Source organism: Cherax quadricarinatus, chromosome 11, assembly GCF_038502225.1.
Source record: "Cherax quadricarinatus isolate ZL_2023a chromosome 11, ASM3850222v1, whole genome shotgun sequence".
NCBI classification, from domain to species: Eukaryota; Metazoa; Arthropoda; class Malacostraca; order Decapoda; family Parastacidae; genus Cherax; species Cherax quadricarinatus.
The window spans coordinates 27,724,664-27,745,027 of record NC_091302.1 but is presented as its reverse complement, the minus strand read 5'-3'; the positions used below and the strand labels follow the sequence as shown (position 1 = coordinate 27,745,027).

General features: G+C 40.4%; 1 protein-coding gene across 1 annotated transcript in view; it reads left to right on the top strand.

Annotated features, from left to right (window-relative positions):
- LOC128687531 (cardioacceleratory peptide receptor-like) overlaps nt 1-13,197 on the top strand; it is a 376,200-nt gene extending 363,003 nt beyond the window's left edge. The window contains exon 11 of the mRNA XM_070083861.1: nt 13,059-13,197. The gene's annotated coding sequence lies outside the window, so the exon portion shown is untranslated. The remainder of the gene's footprint in view (nt 1-13,058) is intronic.
- Nucleotides 13,198-20,364: the final 7,167 nt, after the last annotated feature.

Genomic DNA, 20,364 nt, shown 5'->3' with positions numbered 1-20,364 from the left:
AGAAACTAGAGAAAGTACAAAGGTTTGCGACAAGGTTAGTTCCAGAGCTAAGGGGAATGTCCTATGAAGAAAGATTAAGAGAAATCGGCCTGACGACACTGGAGGACAGGAGGGTCAGGGGAGACATGATAACGACATATAAAATACTGCGTGGAATAGACAAGATGGACAAAGACAGGATGTTCCAGGGAGGGGACACAGAAACAAGAGGCCACAATTGGAAGTTGAAGACACAAATGAGTCAGAGAGATAGTAGGAAGTATTTCTTCAGTCATAGAGTTGTAAGGCAGTGGAATAGCCTAGAAAATGACGTAGTGGAGGCAGGAACCATACACAGTTTTAAGACGAGGTTTGATAAAGCTCATGGAGCGGGGAGAGAGAGGGCCCAGTAGCAACCGGTGAAGAGGCGGGGCCAGGAGCTAAGACTCGACCCCTGCAACCACAAATAGGTGAGTACAAATAGGTGAGTATACACACACACACACACACACCTGTGACGAGCGGGGTTCCACAGGGGTCGGTACTAGGATCAGTGCTATTTTTGTTATATGTGAACGACATGATGGAAGGGTTAGACTCAGAAGTGTCCCTTTTCGCAGACTATGTGAAGTTAATGAGGAGAATTAAATCACATGAGGATCAGGCTTCAAAGAGACCTGGACAGACTGGACACCTGGTCCAGCAACTGGCTTCTCGAATTTAATCCCGCCAAATGCAAAGAAGATAGAGGAAGGGCACAGAAGACCGCAGAGTATAGGCTAGGTGGCCAAAGACTGCAAACCTCGCACAAGGAGAAAGACCTTGGAGTGAAAATAACACCGAGCGTGTCTCCGGAAGCACACATCAAACAGGTAACTGTTGCAGCAACCAGGTAACTGCTGGCAAACCTGAGAACAGCGTTCCGGTACCTTAATAAGGAATCGTTCAAGACACTGTACACAGTGTACGTAAGGCCCATACTGGAGCATGCAGCACCTGTTTGGAACCCGCACTTGATAAAGCACGTCAAGAAACTAGAGAAAGTGCAAAGGTTTGCGACAAGGTTAGTTCCAGAGCTAAGGGGAATGTCTTATGAAGAACGGTTAAGGGAAATCGGCCTGACGACACTAGAGGACAGGAGGGTCAGGGGAGACATGATAAAGACGTATAAAATACTGCACGAAATAGACAAGGTGGACAAAGACAGGATGTTCCAGGCAGGGGACATATAAACAAGAGGTCACAATTGGAAGTTGAAGTCACAGATGAGTCAGAGAGATATTAGGAAGTATTTCTTCAGTCATAAAGATGTCAGGCAGTGGAATAGCCTAGAAAGTGATGTAGTGGAGGCAGGAACCATACATAGTTTTAAGACGAGGTTTGATAAAGCTCATGGAGAGGGGAGAGAGAGGACCCAGTAGCACATACACACACACGCACACACACACACACACACACACTCACACACACACACACACACATACACAAACACACACACATACACACACACACACATGCACGCACAACAACACACACACAACACACAAACACACACACACACACACACACACACACACACACACACACACATACACACACACATGCTTACACACACAGACACACACACACACACACACACACACACACACACACACACACACACACACACACACACGCACACACACACACACATACACACACACACACACACACACACACGCACACACACACACACACACGCACAAACACATACAAGCACACACACACACACACACAAACACACACACACACACACGCACACACACACACACACACACACACACACACACACACACACACACACACACACGCACACACGCACATAGACACACACACACACACACACACACACACACACTCACACACACACACACACACACACACACGCACGCACACACATACACAAACACACACACATACACACACACACACACACGCACGCACAACACACACACAACACACATACAAACACACACACATACACACACACACACACACACACACACACACACACACACACACACACACACACACACACACACACACACACACACACACACACGCACACTCACACACAGTATGGCACGGGCGATATGGACTACTTAGTAGGAACAATCCAGTCTGAGGGACATAAGGTGATAATTGCAGTAATGTACAACCCACCACAGAACTGCAGGAGGCCAAGAGAAGAATACGATGAGAGCAACAGAGCAATGGTCGACACACTAGCCGAGGTGGCCAGGAGAGCACACATGGGGGGAGCAAAGTTACTAGTTATGGGTGATTTCAATCACAAGGAGATTGACTGGGAAAATCTGGAGCCCCATGGGGGTCCCGAAACATGGAGAGCCAAGATGATGGATGTGGTACTGGAAAACCTCATGCATCAGCATGTTAGAGACATTACCAGAGAGAGAGGAGAGGATGAACCAGCAAGACTGGACCTTGTATTCACCTTGAGTAGTTCTGACATCGAGGATATCATGTATGAAAGGCCCCTGGGAGCTAGTGATCATATGGTTCTGTGCTTCGACTACAAAGTTGAGCTCCAAGTGGAGAGAGTAGCAGGAATAGGGTGGGAAAAACCATACTACAAAAGGGGGAACTACTCAGGCTTGAGGAACTTCTTTCAAGACATTCAGTGGGAGAGGGAACTGACAGGAAAACCAGTACAAGAAATGATAGACTATGTGGCAACAAAATGCAAGGAGGCAAAGGAGAGGTTTGTTCCCAAGGGAAACAGAAATAATGGGAAGAACAGAACGAGTCCTTGGTTCACCCAAAGGTGTAGGGAGGCAAAAACTAGATGTACTAGAGAATGGAAAAGGTACAGAGACAGAGAACTCAGGAAAATAAAGAGATTAGCCGAAGAGATAGAAACGAATGTGCACAGATAAGAAGGGAGGCTCAGCGGCAATACGAAAATGACAGCATCGAAAGTCAAGACTGACCCGAAGCTGTTGTTCAGCCACATCAGGAGGAAAACAACAGTCAAGGACCAGGTAATCAGACTGAGGAAGGGTGATGGGGAATTCACAAGAAACGACCGGGAGGTATGTCAGGAGCTCAACACGAGATTTAAAGAAGTATTTACAGTGGAAACCAGTAGGACCCCAGGAAATCAGAGCAGGGGGGTACACCAGCAAGTGCTGGATGAGGTACATATAACCAAGGAGGAGGTGAAGAAGCTGCTATGCGAACTTGAAACCTCAAAGGCGGTGGGACCAGACAACATCTCTCCGTGGGTCCTTAAAGAGGGGGCAGAGATATTGTGTGTACCATTAACAAAGATCTTCAACACATCATTTGAAACTGGGCAACTCCCCGAGGTATGGAAGATGGCAAATGTAGTCCCAATTTTTAAAAAGGGAGACAGACATGAAGCACTAAACTACAGACCTGTATCACTAACGTGTATAGTATGCAAGGTCATGGAGAAGATCATCAGTAGGAGAGTGGTGGAGCACCTGGAAAGAAACAAGTGTATAATTGACAACAAGCATGGTTTCAGGGAAGGAAAATCCTGTGTCACAAACCTACTAGTTTTATGACAAGGTGACAGAAGTAAGACAAGAGAGAGAGGGGTGGATCGACTGCATTTTATTGGACTGCAAGAAGGCCTTCGACACAGTTCCTCACAAGAGGTTACTGCAAAAGCTAGAGGATCAGGCACACATAACAGGAAAGGCACAGCAATGGATCAGAGAATACCTGACAGGGAGGCAACAACGAGTCATGGCACGTGATGAGGTGTCAGAGTGGGCGCCTGTGACAAGCGGGGTTCCACAGGGGTCAGTCCTAGGACCTGTGCTGTTCTTGGTATATGTGAACGACATAACGGAAGGGATAGACTCAGAAGTGTCCTTGTTTGCGGATGATGTGAAGGTAATGAGAAGAATCAAATCTGATGAGGATCAGGCAGGACTACAAAGAGACCTGGACAGGCTACAAGCCTGGTCCAGCAACTGGCTCCTTGAGTTTAACCCTGCCAAATGCAAAGTCATGAAGATTGGGGAAGGGCAACAATAAGACACAATATAGTTTAGATGGCCAAAGTCTGCAAACCTCACTCAAGGAAAAAGATCTGGGGGCGAGTATAACACCAAGCATATCTCCTGAGGCGCACATCAATCAGATAACTGCTGCAGCATACGGGCGCCTGGCAAACCTACGAATAGCGTTCCGATACCTCAGTAAGGATTCGTTCAAGACTCTGTATACCATTTACGTCAGGCCCATACTGGAGTATGCAGCACCAGTTTGGAATCCACACCTAGTCAAGCACGTCAAGAAATTAGAGAAAGTGCAAAGGTTTGCAACAAGACTAGTCCCAGAGCTACGGGGATTGTCCTACGAAGAAAGGTTGAGGGAAATCGGCCTGACGACACTGGTGGACAGGAGGGTTAGGGGAGACATGATAACGACATATAAAATACTACGCGGAATAGACAAGGTGGACAAGACAGAATGTTCCAGGGAGGAGACACAGAAACAAGAGGTCACAATTGGAAGTTGAAGACTCAGATGAGTCAAAGGGATGTTAGGAAGTATTTCTTCAGTCATAGAGTTGTCAGGCAGTGGAATAGCCTAGAAAGTGACGTAGTGGAGGAGGGAACCATACATAGTTTTAATAGGTGAGTTCAAATAGGTGAGTACATACGCACAGACACACACACACACACACACACACGCGCACACACACACACACACACACACACACACACACACCAGGCACATCTCCTGAAGCGCACATCAACCAAATAACTGCTGCAGCATATGGGCGCCTAGCAAACCTCAGAACAGCATTCCGACATCTTAATAAGGAATCGTTCAGGACCCTGCACACCGTGTACGTTAGGCCCATATTGGAGTATGCGGCACCAGTTTGGAACCCACACCTAGCCAAACATGTAAAGAAACTAGAGAAAGTGCAAAGGTTTGCAACAAGACTAGTCCCAGAGCTAAGAGGTATGTCCTACGAGGAGAGGTTAAGGGAAATCAACCTGACGACACTGGAGGACAGGAGAGATAGGGGGGACATGATATCGACATACAAAATACTGAGAGGAATTGACAAGGTGGACAAAGACAGGATGTTCCAGAGATTGGACACAGTAACAAGGGGACACAGTTGGAAGCTGAAGACACAGATGAATCACAGGGATGTTAGGAAGTATTTCTTCAGCCACAGAGTAGTCAGTAAGTGGAATAGTTTGGGAAGCGATGTAGTGGAGGCAGGATCCATACATAGTTTTAAGCAGAGGTATGATAAAGCTCACGGTTCAGGGAGAGTGACCTAGTAGCGATCAGTGAAGAGGCGGGGCCAGGAGCTCGGACTCGACCCCCGCAACCTCAACTAGGTGAGCAACTAGGTGAGTACACACGCACACACACACACACACACAAGGAAAGGAAGACAATGAAAGAGAGAGTTCAAAAACGAAAGGAGAAATGGGAGGAAATGAAAAAGGAGAGCAGAATAACCCAGGATCTAATTTAAGGACAAGCGCACCCCCCAGAAACACCTGCAGAAGAACTCCAGCCACGACACCCCCAAGGCAACTGAACAATCCAAACCAACCATCACACACCGATCCCTCTGTTTCCACCCCCCGCACCACAGTTACAGTATTAGAACAGAAGTTGAAGGTTTGGTACACAAATGCAGATGGATTAACGAATAAACATGAGGAATGGCAAGAAAGAATCAATGAGAAGTCCCCAGACATCATAGCAGTTACAGAAACAAAACTCATGGAGATAATAACAGATGCAATCTTCCCACCAGGATACCAGATCATGAGGAAAGATAGAAGGGGCAGGGGGGGAGGTGGGGTTGCTCTGCTCATAAAAAACAGATGGAAATTCGAGAAAATGGAAGGAATAGATGAGACGGGAGAAAGAGACTACATAGCAGGTACACTTCAGTCTGGGGAACACAAAGTGGTCATTGCAGTGATGTATAATCCACCACAGAACTGCAGGAGGCCAAGAGAGGAATATGAAGAGAGCAACAGAGCAATGGTGGACACACTTGCTGAGGTGGGAAGAAGACCTCACTCCAGCAGAGCAAAGTTGCTGGTTATGGGGGATTTCAACCACAGGGAGATTGACTGGGAAAACCTGGAGCCACATGGGGGTCCCGAAACATGGAGAGCCAGGATGTTGGACGTGGTGCTGGAAAACCTCATGCACCAACATGTTAAGGACACTACCAGAGTGAGAGGGGAGGATGTTCACCCTGGGCAGCTCAGACATTGAGGACATCAAGTATGAGAGTCCCCTAGGAGCTAGCGACCACGTGGTTCTGTGCTTTGAATACATAGTAGAGCTGCAAGTGGAGAGAATAACAGGAGTAGAATGGGAAAAGCCTGACTATAAAAGAGGGGACTACATAGGGTTGAAGAACTTCCTGCGGGAGGTCCAGTGGGACAGAGAACTGGCAGGAAAGCCAGTAAATGAAATGATGGAATATGTAGCAACAAAATGCAAGGAGGCAGTGGAAAGGTTCATTCCCAAGGGCAACAGTAACAACGGGAAGACCAGAACAAGCCCCTGGTTCACCCGACGGTGTAAGGAGGCAAAAACAAAGTGCAATAGAGAATGGAAAAAGTACAGAAGGCAGAGAACACACGAAAATAGGGAGATCAGTCGCAGAGCCAGGAATGAGTACGCACAGGTAAGGAGGGAGGCCCAGCGACAGTATGAAAATGACATAGCATCGAGAATCAAGACTGACCCGAAACTGTTGTATAGCCACATCAGGAGGAAGACAACAGTCAAAGACCAGGTGATCAGATTAAGGACAGAAGGTGGAGAACTCACAAGAAATGATCAGGAGGTATGTGAGGAGCTGAACAGGAGATTTAAGGAAGTTTTTACAGTAGAGACAGGAAGGGCTGTGGGAAGACAGCACAGAAGGGAACATCAAGAGGGAATATACCAACAAGTGTTGGATGACATACGAACAACTGAGGAGGAGGTGAAGAAGCTCTTAAGTGACCTTGACACCTCAAAGGCGATGGGACCGGACAACATCTCCCCATGGATCCTTAGAGAAGGAGCAGAGATGCTGTGTGTGCCTCTAACCACAATCTTCAACACATCCCTTGAAACTGGGCAACTACCTGAGAAATGGAAGACAGCTAATGTAGTCCCCATATTTAAGAAAGGAAACAGAAACGAGGCACTAAACTACAGACCTGTGTCTCTGACATGTATTGTGTGCAAAGTCATGGAGAAGATTATCAGGAGGAGAGTGGTCGAACACCTGGAAAGGAACAAGATTATAAATGAAAACCAGCATGGGTTCATGGAAGGCAAATCTTGTATCACAAACCTCCTGGAGTTTTATGACAACGTAACAGAAGTAAGACACGAGAGAGAGGGTTGGGTAGATTGCGTTTTCCTAGACTGCAGGAAGGCCTTTGACACAGTTCCCCACAAGAGATAAGTGCAGAAGCTGGAGGATCAGGCACACGTAAAAGGAAGGGCACTGCAATGGATAAGGGAATACCTGACAGGGAGGCAGCAACGAGTCATGGTACGTGAAGAGGTATCACAGTGGGCGCCTGTTACGAGCGGGGTCCCACAGGGGTCAGTTCTAGGACCAGTGCTATTTTTGATATATGTGAACGACATGATGGAAGGAATAGACTCTGAAGTGTCCCTGTTCGCAGATGACGTGAAGTTGATGAGAAGAATTAAATCGGACGAGTATGAGGCAGGACTGCAAAGAGACCTGGAGAGGCTGGACATGTGGTCCAGTAACTGGCTTCTCGAATTCAATCCAGCCAAATGCAAAGTCATGAAGATTGGGGAGGGGCAAACAAGACCGCAGACAGAGTATAGGCTAGGTGGACAAAGACTACAAACCTCACTCAGGGAGAAAGACCTTGGGATGACCATAACACCGAGCACATCACCGGAGGCACACATCAACCAAATAACCGCTGCAGCATACGGGCGCCTGGCAAACCTGAGAATAGCGTTCCGATACCTTAATAAGGAATCGTTCAAGACACTGTACACTGTGTATGTTAGGCCCATACTGGAGTATGCAGCACCAGTCTGGAACCCACACCTGGTCAAGCACGTCAAGAAGTTAGAGAAAGTACAAAGGTTTGCAACAAGGCTAGTCCCAGAGCTCAAGGGAATGTCGTACGAGGAAAGGTTAAGGGAAATCGGACTGACGACACTGGAGGACAGAAGGGTCAGGGGAGACATGATAACGACATACAAGATACTGCGGGGAATAGACAAGGTGGACAGAGATAGGATGTTCCAGAGAGGGGACACAGGGACAAGGGGTCACAACTGGAAGCTGAAGACTCAGACGAGTCACAGGGACGTTAGGAAGTATTTCTTCAGTCATAGAGTTGTCAGCAAGTGGAACAGCCTAGCAAGTGAAGTAGTGGAGGCAGGAACCATACATAGTTTTAAGAAGAGGTATGACAAAGCTCAGGAAGCAGAGAGAGAGAGGATCCAGTAGCGATCAGTGAAGAGGCGGGGCCAGGAGCTGAGTCTCGACCCCTGCAACCACAATTAGGTGAGTACAATTAGGTGAGTACACACACACACACACACACACACACACACACACACACACACACACACACACACACACACACACGCACACACGCACACACACACACACACACACACACACACACACACACACACACACACACACACACACACACACACACACACACACACACACACACACACACACATACACATACACATATATACATTCATATCAAGCTATAAACCACCCCTCGGTCTGCATCAACTCCTGCTCTCAGGATATATACACAAAGACAGTCCTCAGAATTTATATAATATTGGGGCGATAATATGTTAATGAGAATTTCATATGTTATTCGTTACTATTTCAAAAGTGCTTTCAAATATTTGGATGGTGAAATCCTTTGAGAGGAGCCACATATTGTAATATGTGGCTCCTCTTTTTGGAAGGAGAGTTCCTTGTTGTGGTAAAAAGGCTTTCTGTTTGAGGAACGGGACCTTCCAGCCTTCATCCTCTGACCGACCCTAATTATCCCTCACTCTTCCCCTTCCTGCCCCATCCTTCCTTTCCTATCCCTTCTTATTTCCCCCCTTCCCCTTACCTTTCCTCCCTTTCCTACTTTTGGCCTTCGGTTTCTTCTCCTCAGGAATTGTAACTCGTAGGTTAGGGGATGGGTAACGTTTTCCGTCCCCTTCCATTTAGGTCCTTGGTGGTGGTGTAGTTTTCCGTAGAACTGGGATCATCAGGGGATGTCCCAATCCCTCTCTGGTTTCCCAGGGGGCGGCTTGTGATGAACTTCTAGTGACGTGTGTATCTCTAGAGGCTTCTTGTCGGATTCCGGGAGGTGGTAGCAGAAGGATAGGTATGCCTTGTGGCAGATTTCCGATTGCCCACTCATGTCCACAGAGGTGGCTCGGTGGATGTGAGGTTGATATCCTGGATAATATGCGGCCCTTTTATTCCTCCTAGGAGCTAACCCTCCACGTTCCTCTTTTCCCTTTTCATTTTTTTTTCTTTTCTCTATTTTTTGGGAAAAACAAAGGACAAGTGACCTAACCATGGAGTCCCATGTCCATAATACTTTTCCTAACGAACCCTTTTCTGCTCTGGCTTCCTCTCCCGACCCTCCCTCGTTATCGGACCATTCTTCGGACCTTTCTAACACCCCGGTACCTCCTGCAGGTAACATTTCGTTGCCCGACCCTGGTACCGGGTTTCCACCTAACTCTTTTTATATATCCGACCTCTGCATGTCTTTGACCATGCTTCCGGCTCCTGCATCTACGGAGCGATGATTCTCAGATCGCCCGCACATCTTAGGACGGACCACCTCTGGTCCCACACTTCAACGACCACGACCCTTAACTGATACCACTACTTTCATTACCTCTCCTTCTTCCCAGAAAAAGTAGCACCACACTCACTCCCCTTACAAAATACGTTTCAAAATATTCAATGAACTAAGTTTTTCACTCTGCAACCGACACCTCCCACTGACATTCTTTCTGATCATTGTATCAGAAAGGCACTCCTTCGCAATGTTGGTCAAAAAATTTTCAACAGCTCTTAAGAGTGGTTCACACATCGTCACCGTGCGAAATGCTGGCTAGGCTCACAATCTTTCCTTTCTTACCTCTATAGACGATATTCCTGTCACGATTCGAAAACACATTTCTCTCAATTCTTGCAATGGTTCCATTGTTTTGCCTCATACCATTATTCACCGTGATTTCTGGACATGTGATGCTGACATTCTGGAGAAACCTGAGCTCTAAAACCTCCCAATTCTCAAAGTGGACACATATATACTACCTGTCCGAGGGTGGAGACGCTTCCTCTGCACTGTAGTTCACTTAACTTTTGACTGCAGAGAACTTCCGTTCTCAGTTTATATTGTGGGACGCGAGAGTTGATCCCTACACCACGACAATGTAGAAATTGCTGGCATTTTAGCCACCCAGAAAAATATTACAGTTCCATGGCAAAATGTAGAGTCTGTGGCACGGCCGACCATACCAGTACACCCTGCAGCCTACCTCCCTCTTACCTTAATTGTAATGAGGCTCACTTGTCTTATTCACGCCGTTGCCAGGTTTACTTAAAATAACGAGAAATCTGCTGTCTCAAAGAGAAATAGGGTTTAACTTACGCCATGACAGTCTCTCATCTCTGCCTCCAAGGAAGACTTCGACGACTATCTTATTCTAGAGTTACTAAGCGGCCTCCAGCCTCGGTGGTACCTACTTCCATAATCTCTGTGGTCACAGTTTCCAGAGTCACCTCTGTTTCTAACTTTTTTGTAGCCCTGAGTCTTTATCTTGTCCTTGAGTCTTCATCTTCTTGCTCACATGTATCTATGTCTAGAAGACCTCCCACACCTACTTCTCCAAAGTCTAAAACATCCTCAAAGTTCAAATCTCCTATATCCCTTCCTTCACTTATCCTTCCCAAACATTTTTCCTTACCAGACTCTGCCTATTACTTACCTATTATGGGTGTGAAGGTTCATCCTCCCCCTCGTATAGTTTCCTCCTCTCCTATCCCCTCCCAAGTTTCTTCCTCTCCTGTTCCCTCCCAAGTTCCTTCCCAAGTTAACTTTAACCTCTCATCCCCCCCCTTCTTTGGTAACTTCCATCGTCTATCCAATCTTTACTCACCCTCCTCCTTCTATCTCCAATGTCGCACTACCTACAACTTCCTTGTCCTTGTCCTCTGAAGCACTTGAAGCTATCTCTGAATATATTGAAGAGAGAAAAACCAGTGATGGACACTGATCCATCTCGTCTAAACCATCTATACAACTTCTTTGTTCACAGTGCTCCAATCCTTCACTACTTTCTCGCTTTCTGCTACCGCTACGTGTAGACATTATTAACTCTCCTAGTCTGTAGACACCTATTGCTTCATGTTACCAGTATACTTCTTTTCGCAAATCATGGCTTATTTACAGTGTAATATTCGAGGCCTGAGGGGTAACCAGTTTTCCCTGTTTGTGTCTGTTTACAAGAACCTAAATTACGCTCCGCTCTTATCCATCCCGTCTCGGGCTACATTTGATTGTAATCATCGAATCCTTTTCCTGATGGAACTTTCAATGAAAGCGCACTTTTTGTACACACTGGCATACCACGCTATCAGATCTTTGTTCATACTTCGCTGCATTACACTGCAGTACGCATCTACTTGAACAAGTGGTATGCAGTCTGCTCTTTGTATCTTTCTCCTTCTCGAGAATGAATTGAGTTTTTATGGAATATTGGAGACACGGGAAAGGCCTTACGTAGAGAATAGAAGCAGTAGAGATATAATACCCATCTGTGACAAAAAAATCAACTGATTCGTCAGAATTTAATATCAATGAGCATTTGTAAATTATCTAATAAACAACATACGGAGGATAACCATTATCAATAAACCATAACCTAGAATTACACACGAAACAGTGTTGAAGAGGTATTAGAATTTTTTCACAAAGAGTGGCAGATGGCTGGAACGAAATAAGAGAAGAATAACATATACCAAAACCATAGTTAGCTGATTAGTTAGGCTTAAAACCTATAGGTTACTTGAAGGATTATTAAGGATACATATCACTGAGAAATTTAAACATTTTGTTTGTTAAATTTATAACAAAAGACAGGACACAGGAGCATATGCTCCAGTTCAGTAACTACAGAGAGCTTATTATACAATCATGCACTTATTTGTTTAATTTAATTAAAAATAGTTTGCATATTTAATTGCATTCTATAGTGTGTCTGGTTATATGAGCTAATGCTTTTGTGTATTAACAGTAGCGAGCAAATAACATTTTTGCTGCTTCAGCAACTTGTCCGTGAAAGGACTTCTTTTCACATTATTATTATTATGGTTATTATTATTATTATTATTATTATTATTATTATTATTATTATTATTATTATTATTATTATTATTATTATTATTATTATTATTAGTATTATTATTATTATTATGGTTATTATTATTATTATTATTATTATTATTATTATTATTATTATTAGTTAGGTTGGTGTAGTACCCTGTTATTCCTCAACTTTTCTTGTTATTCAAATTGCATATACGTTGATACCTCTAAACAGCCTCTTCTTGTATTGAATTTGTCATTAGCTTCATTTTTTCGTAATTTTTTTAGGTAATTTCTCTGGAATTTCCTTTATGAATCATTATTGATTATTTTTCTGCACCCTTACTGATTATCACCCAGTCTCTTATGTTTGGTGTTTATCTCTCATTTTCCTTTACTTTCTTTATCGTCTTACTGTTCATCTTCGCCTCACTGAATGTTCTCTTACTTTTTCTCATTTTTTTATAAAGACACAGGTATGAAGACGAAACATAACTTTGAACAATGTATCACTCTACTGAAGAATTCTCCTGCATTTCTATCAGCGATGCGACAATCAACCAGCTCTGCCCAGTGTTGCTATCCATCAAATGTGTAACTAACTCTATTCTCTTTCTCTCTCCCCCGTGGCTGGTGCCACGCCAGGTACCAACCAGTACGTGCTGGAGAGCTCAACAAGGGGTCATCTCTCACCTCTGCCACCTTGACCAACGAATACCTTAATACAGAGCTTCTGGCATACAGTACCAAGCGTTCCCACGACCCATTCATACGCGGCTCTGTCGTGTAGGAGACGCACACGACCAGTTCAGCCCGGGACTTCGAAATCGACATCGAGATGCAATCACAGGATGCTTAGCTCAGAGGGGCCATCGACAAGAGACATCCTCCACGAAGAATATGGTCGTCACGAAAGGCAGATAAGACTGGTTGCTTTGAGGGAAGGAAAGGAGACTTTAGATCTGTCCCTTGTGTGAAAATATATAAATATATTAAATTTCCACATTGAAAACAGGAAAAACCTGAGTATTTTCAGGTGCTTACATTCATATTGCATAGAGAGGAAGAAAATGTAAAGACACGTTAGTTAGTTATGTATAATAACACATAAGATGTCAGTTCTAATGCAAGAGATCGTTGAGAAAGAAATAAGATGGGTGAATCGAGTGATGTGCAGTGTAAAAATACCTACCTGGCAGACTATTTGAGTATATTAATGTGAGACCTCAAGCATGCGAGGCGGGGAATTTGCAAGCGCTTGGGGTTTAAAAAGACGTCCATGCCATTCCAAACCTTCATGTGACGATCAGTTGTGGAGAATGAGAGGAAAGAAAGTACTCGAAGATAAATATGGCATCCGTAGAAGAAAAATAAAGAGGTGTAAGGAATCATTTGTGCAAAAGCAGTAGAGTAAGCAAATACTGACAAAGATTACCAGTCTTTGCTGGCACACATACAATTTGTGGTGAGCAATATGTCTCATCTTTGTCGACTAGAAAAAAAAGACGATAGGTCGTCCTGGGTAGATACAAGGTCACAGTGACAGCAAAACACATACACACTGAGAACAGCTTCTGTGTACTTACTTATGACTGGCATTATAGGCTAGTGATTGCATGTTAAATGATTTCGAGAAAACTATACCAGAGAGGAGTGTATGAGGAAAGTATGAGCCACATATAATTGTGAGTCACAACGAATTTAGTCAAATAACCAAGGATAATAAACGCTAATTTTTATCTCTTTCTCTATCTCCCTCCTCTCTCTCTCTCTCTATCTCTCTCTCTCTCTCTCTCTCTCTCTCTCTCTCTCTCTCTCTCTCTCTCTCTCTCTCTCTCTCTCTCTCTCTCTCTCTCTCTCTCTCTCTCTCTCTCTCTCTCTCTCTCTCTCTCTCTCTCTCTCTCTCTCTCTCTCTCTCTCTGACACTTCTGTCCATGCTGATCTGTCTCTTGCAGAAATGTGTTCTATGATTGTATTTATGTGAATAAAGTAAGTTTCATCTGTAATTATATATGTTCACTTTGCAATTGTGTTTGGTACCAGAGTGAGGGTGAGCAGGGAGCAAGTGGGTACTAAAGTGTATATTTAAGTGTCTTTACCTATGGTCTCAATTAGGATTCTCTGGTAACCGCCAGATTTACTGGCAACATAATTAACGAATTAAAGACAGTGCTGAACAAGCCTTTATTATAGATAACATTTTGCTAAGGATTATGTTTCATCAAGCCTTGAAATGGCATAATCTTGCGCGAGCGTCGTCTTTTGCAAAGGCTTCGTTTTTATTAGGAGAGTCTATACTTGCTTGTCGACTTGTTGCCCCAGTTGCCAGTCAACTTAATCCTGGCCTACACGTATTAATTTGATGTCTGTGACTTGCTCACAAGTCTCCGGTCCTCAACTAATGGTTGTGATATGCCCTGGCTGAGCTTATAATACGTATCTTAAGTGATGTAAATAAGCACTCTAAGTACATTTACGCAGACAAACATAGAAATATTTTGCACACAGATTCAGCGTAATAATTTGAATCAATCAATAAAGTGCAGTTATAAATACGGACATATATTTATTTTGCACATGGCGGCCAAGTGATTTTAATACACTCATATAGGTATATAGGTTTGAAGTGTTTAGTATTGGCAAAAATAGCGTGTTTATATAGTCATTTGGAAGATGTAAGGCCGTATGGGTCAGAGATAGCCTTGGAAAGGCAAGGAAACCAAGTTCCATCTGGAAAATGGAAGAATAACACCATTCCTTGAATGAGAACCTCTTACTAGCATAAATGCAAGGAAATGTCCAGGAAAATACTAGGAATAGGTGGCATGAGCTGTTTGATTGTCCTTCAGACAAGTGACAGACTGTAACTAGAAACTACTAAAACAATATACTCAATAATAACATTATATTATTAATAGTAAAGTGATGTTATGGTAAACTTTAATCAAAGTACTATACCACGACTATATTCAAGTGATTTATATTTGTTCTTTGTAAGATGCCACTCAACATGATTATTATTATTATTATTATTATTATTATTATTATTATTATTATTATTATTATTATTATTATTATTAATATTATTATTATTATTATTATTATTATTATTATTGTTGTTGTTAGTAGTAGTAGTAATAGTAGTGGTAGTAATAGTAGTAGTAGTAGTATCAATCTTAATAGCAATAATATTGTTACTATTAAGAGTATTTCTATTATTTTATTATTATTATTATTATTATTATTATTATTATTATTATTATTATTATTATTCATAAATGCATGCATTAATCAATCGTAAGCGTAGAAAGCATCGTGTCGTTGTATTAACATTGTCAGTAAGCAAGTCCTCAAAGTAAGCTCACCTTAAAATACGTAAATTGCTGCCTTTACTGTTGCACCCGCTGACACCGTCTCCTTGTAGCTCACAGCGCTCTACTACTCTCATAATTAATAATAATAATAATAATAATAATAATAATAATAATAATAATAATGATAATAATAATAATAATAATAATAATAATAATAATAATAATAATAATAATAATAATTAATTAAAGTAATAATAATAATAATAATAATAATAATAATAATAATAATAATAATAATAATAAAAATAATAATAATACTTCCTACTCTGGTGTGAAACGTGGCGTGTAACAAAAAACTTTTCTCATTTAGTTTTGTAAATGTGATAAATCGCACAATACTATCAACACAAATTTTAATCATTGGTATAAAAATAACTTACATCTCTGAGATCAAGTTATACCATAACATAATGTGACAAGTAAAACTAATAGGTAAAGCAAATATGAGATAAACATCTAAATATCGAATATATAATATAGATATTTAAATTATGAGAAGTGAAAAAAAACTGACCAAACAGAAGACTGTATACATCAAGATATATATATAAACATTTCAGTGAATATAAACTGAGTTACTCTAATCACTACAATAGAGACCAAAATATTCTGTATTAACAGTGAACATGCAGCTTAAATTACCATTTCTATAGCCGATAGTTTTAAACCAAATTAACCAGTAAGGACTCATCATATGGGCAATCTATTAAAATTATCCACATTCATCAGTACAAAAATATCTCCCAAATTTTGGTTTTATCTGAAGATCCACTTCAAGCGACGGGAACAATCGCAAAATCGATCGATAATAATTTAGTGATTATCCCACTGTTGAATATTGATTATATTTCTACATTACGAAAAGGTTAAATTTCAGAGAACTCGTTAGATATAATGGAATTCGTTAGATTAAAAGAAAAACTCTTTAAATTGAGAAACGCTTTAGATTTTATGCAACGAGTTCAACTTCACTAATAAAGACAAAGACTGTAACTTATGGAACGGAAGAAATGTAGGTCTTCGCGAAATAGACGTTATTTCTTTGGGATGCAGCCCTGACCTTAGTAATGAAGCTCTTACCATAGGAATGGAGCCCTGGCAAGGGAAATGTAGGTGTAGTCCTAGGAATGGAGCCCTGGCAGTAGGAATTGAGGTATGGCTGCAATAATGGAGCAAAGGCTCTACAATTTTAGCTCTGTCCAAAAGAATGGAATCCTGGCAGTGGGAATAGAGGACCAAATCTAGTAATGGAGCTCTGGCAGTAGCAGTAGAGCCCTGGCAGTGGGTACGGGGCCCTAACCCTAATAATGGAACCCTGGCAATAGGAATGAGATCCTGGTAGGAACAATGGAACCCTGAGATTAGGAATGGGGTATTGACCCTAGGAATGAAACTTCGGCTGAAGGACCGGAACCCTAGCCCTAAAAAGACTCTTGATCCTAGCAATTCATCCCTAGCCTTTGGAACAGTGCCAAGGAGAGTTCTCTCCGAGATGACAGAAAGAAGCAGAAAAGTAATTAAAATGTGGCAAGACCGTCCCATAGACTTATATTCATCACTACCGATTATTCTCAACTGACTGGATGTTGAAGCTCTATCGAGGAAGAACATGTGATGACGTTTCTTAGACCATTATCTAGATGCGACTTAATAAACGTTCAAGAAAGGACCGAAACGTCTTCTAATGTCAACTACCCAAATTGACTTTTAGTTGTGAGTTATCCCACCTACGTCTTTTTTTAAGCATTAATTTTAATTTTCTAAGAATCTTTTTTAATTCTTTTGAAATCACACAAAAACACCGAAGATAACGATAAAACGGCAATAACTTTTAGTAATAATGTACAAAATAATAATAATAATAATAATAATAATAATAATAATAATAATAATAATAATAATAATAATAATAATAATAATAATAATAATAATAATATAATATAATAATAATAATAATAATAATAATAATAATAATAATAATAATAATAATATTAATAATAAAAATAATAGTAATAGCAAACTCTGAATGAGTGGTTTTAAATGTTACAGCGAGGACGAAGCTGGAGGCAGTGATGTCATATCTGAGAGCAGTGTACAATGTGAATACTCACTTAACAATGCGAAAAGTATTGCTCAGAGAGTTGAAGAGGGATTAATGAAGTGGTCTGGACATTTAGAGAGGAAAGAGAATAACAGGACGGGAAGGCGGGGTAGGGGTCGTCCTAGGAAAGGTTGGAAGGAGGGGGGTAAAGGAGGTTTTTCATGCGAGGGGCTTGGACATTCAACAGGCGTGTGTAACTGCGTTTCGTAGGAGTGGCTTCAATTGATTTTCATAAGTTGACTTACGGTTGGAGTGTGAGCAAGGTAATATTTATGATGGGATTAATTGAAACCAGTTAGCCATACTTCACTCCTGGAGATGGGAACTCCAATGTTCCTTTGGCACGCCTGGGATATAATCACCGTCTTGCTGGGTCAGAGACCGGGCCGGGGCCGGTCTCTGATCTGGCCTATATATGGATATAACCACGTGAAACAGGTGATACCTTAATATGCAATGTAACTACTGTGAAAAAACATGTTTCAAGAGCTCTCGCGATTCTTCACATTCACAAGGAAGAGCAAAGGCAATGAAACAGAAGTATTATAACGAAGAGATGTGACCTCACCATATGACCTTACATATGACCTCACCATATGACCTTACATATGACCTTATTTGCTGAGAGTAGAAGATACATTTCCATAATTCTGATGTTTGTACTTAGGTCACATGTATGCTAAAAATTTTAAGTTATTTCTCAGGTAAATGTGAATTTTGGCAACATAGAATATAATTCTCATAAATTTTATTCATTTTAAATAAATCTGATTTGTACAAATTTAGAGTTATATTCAAATTGTAATCAATACTGCATTTTATAAAGCCAGAATGTATTGTATTTCGCTCAGTCAACTATGGAGTAATTAAAATTATTTACATGAATAAACTATACATCGAATACTAAATCTATCCTTGACATCTGACCCTTAGAACACCTGAAATATATGCCACGCTCAGAAAGTAATAAGGTCATATGTGAGGTCACACATCTGTTTTATTCGCCTTGTGTTGTTTCATGTATCTTCTCTGATTGAGAACTTCAAAATTAAAGTTGTATTAAAAAATCGATTAAAAAATTAAAGTTGCATTAAAATTACAGTTATATTAAAATTAAAGTTGTATTAAAAATCACTTACATAAATAAGCAGAACATGTACTGCTTATTTATGTGAGCGATTTTAACAACCACTACTGATTTTTATTTTGAAATCAATACAGAGTAATAATGCTTCACTTGTTCATGAAATCAATAGCAGTCTTAACACTGAAGCTGAAAACTTACGACAGAACACAGATAGAGCTCGACATATCTTCAACATAATCACTACATAATTTATATTCACTTGAACCAATGGAATTCATTGCGGATCTGGTTAAATTATATATATATATATATATATATATATATATATATATATATATATATATATATATATATATATATATATATATATATATATATATATATATATATATATATATATATATATATATATATATATAAATATATATATATATATATATATATATATATATATATATATATATATATATATATATATATATATATATATATATGTATATATATATATATATATATGTCGTGCCGAATATGTAAAACTGTTCAATTAGCAAGAACTCATTTAAAATTAAGTTTTTTCTAAAATTTTCTCTTATACGTTTAAAGATATATTTTTTTCATTAATGTTGATGTAAAAATTTATAATTTTGCACCAAAAGGAATTTAGAAAACTTACCTAACGTTATTAAAACAAGCGCAATTTATTTTAGCCTAACCCAACTAAATATATTTTAGATTTCTTTACAGTAATTTAATACCAAACAAACACAGTGAAATATATTTTTTTCGTTAGGTTCAGAATGATTTTGGCGAAATTATTGCATACACAAATTTTCACTTGTCCAATATGGCAAGATGAGCGTTGCTATTTAAGCCAAGATCGCAAGTTCTCCCTATTCGGCACGACATATATATATATATATCTATATATATATATATATATATATATATATATATCTATATATATATATATATATATATATATATATATATATATATATATATATATATATATATATATATATATATATATATATGTATATATGTATATATATATATATATATATATATATATATATATATATATATATATATATATATATATATATATATATTTATATATAAATATATATATATATATATATATCTGTGTGTGTGTATGTGTGTGTATGTGTGTATGTGTGTGTGTGTATGTGTGTGTGTGTGTATGTGTGTGTATGTGTGTGTGTGTGTGTGTGTGTGTGTGTATGTGTGTGTGTGTGTGTATATGTGTGTGTATGTGTGTGTATGTGTGTGTGTGTGTGTGTGTATGTGTGTGTGTTTATTGTATGAACAGTAAATTTAGAAACAAAAACGTAAATGAAATGTGCTGATGTAAATAACAAACTAGCA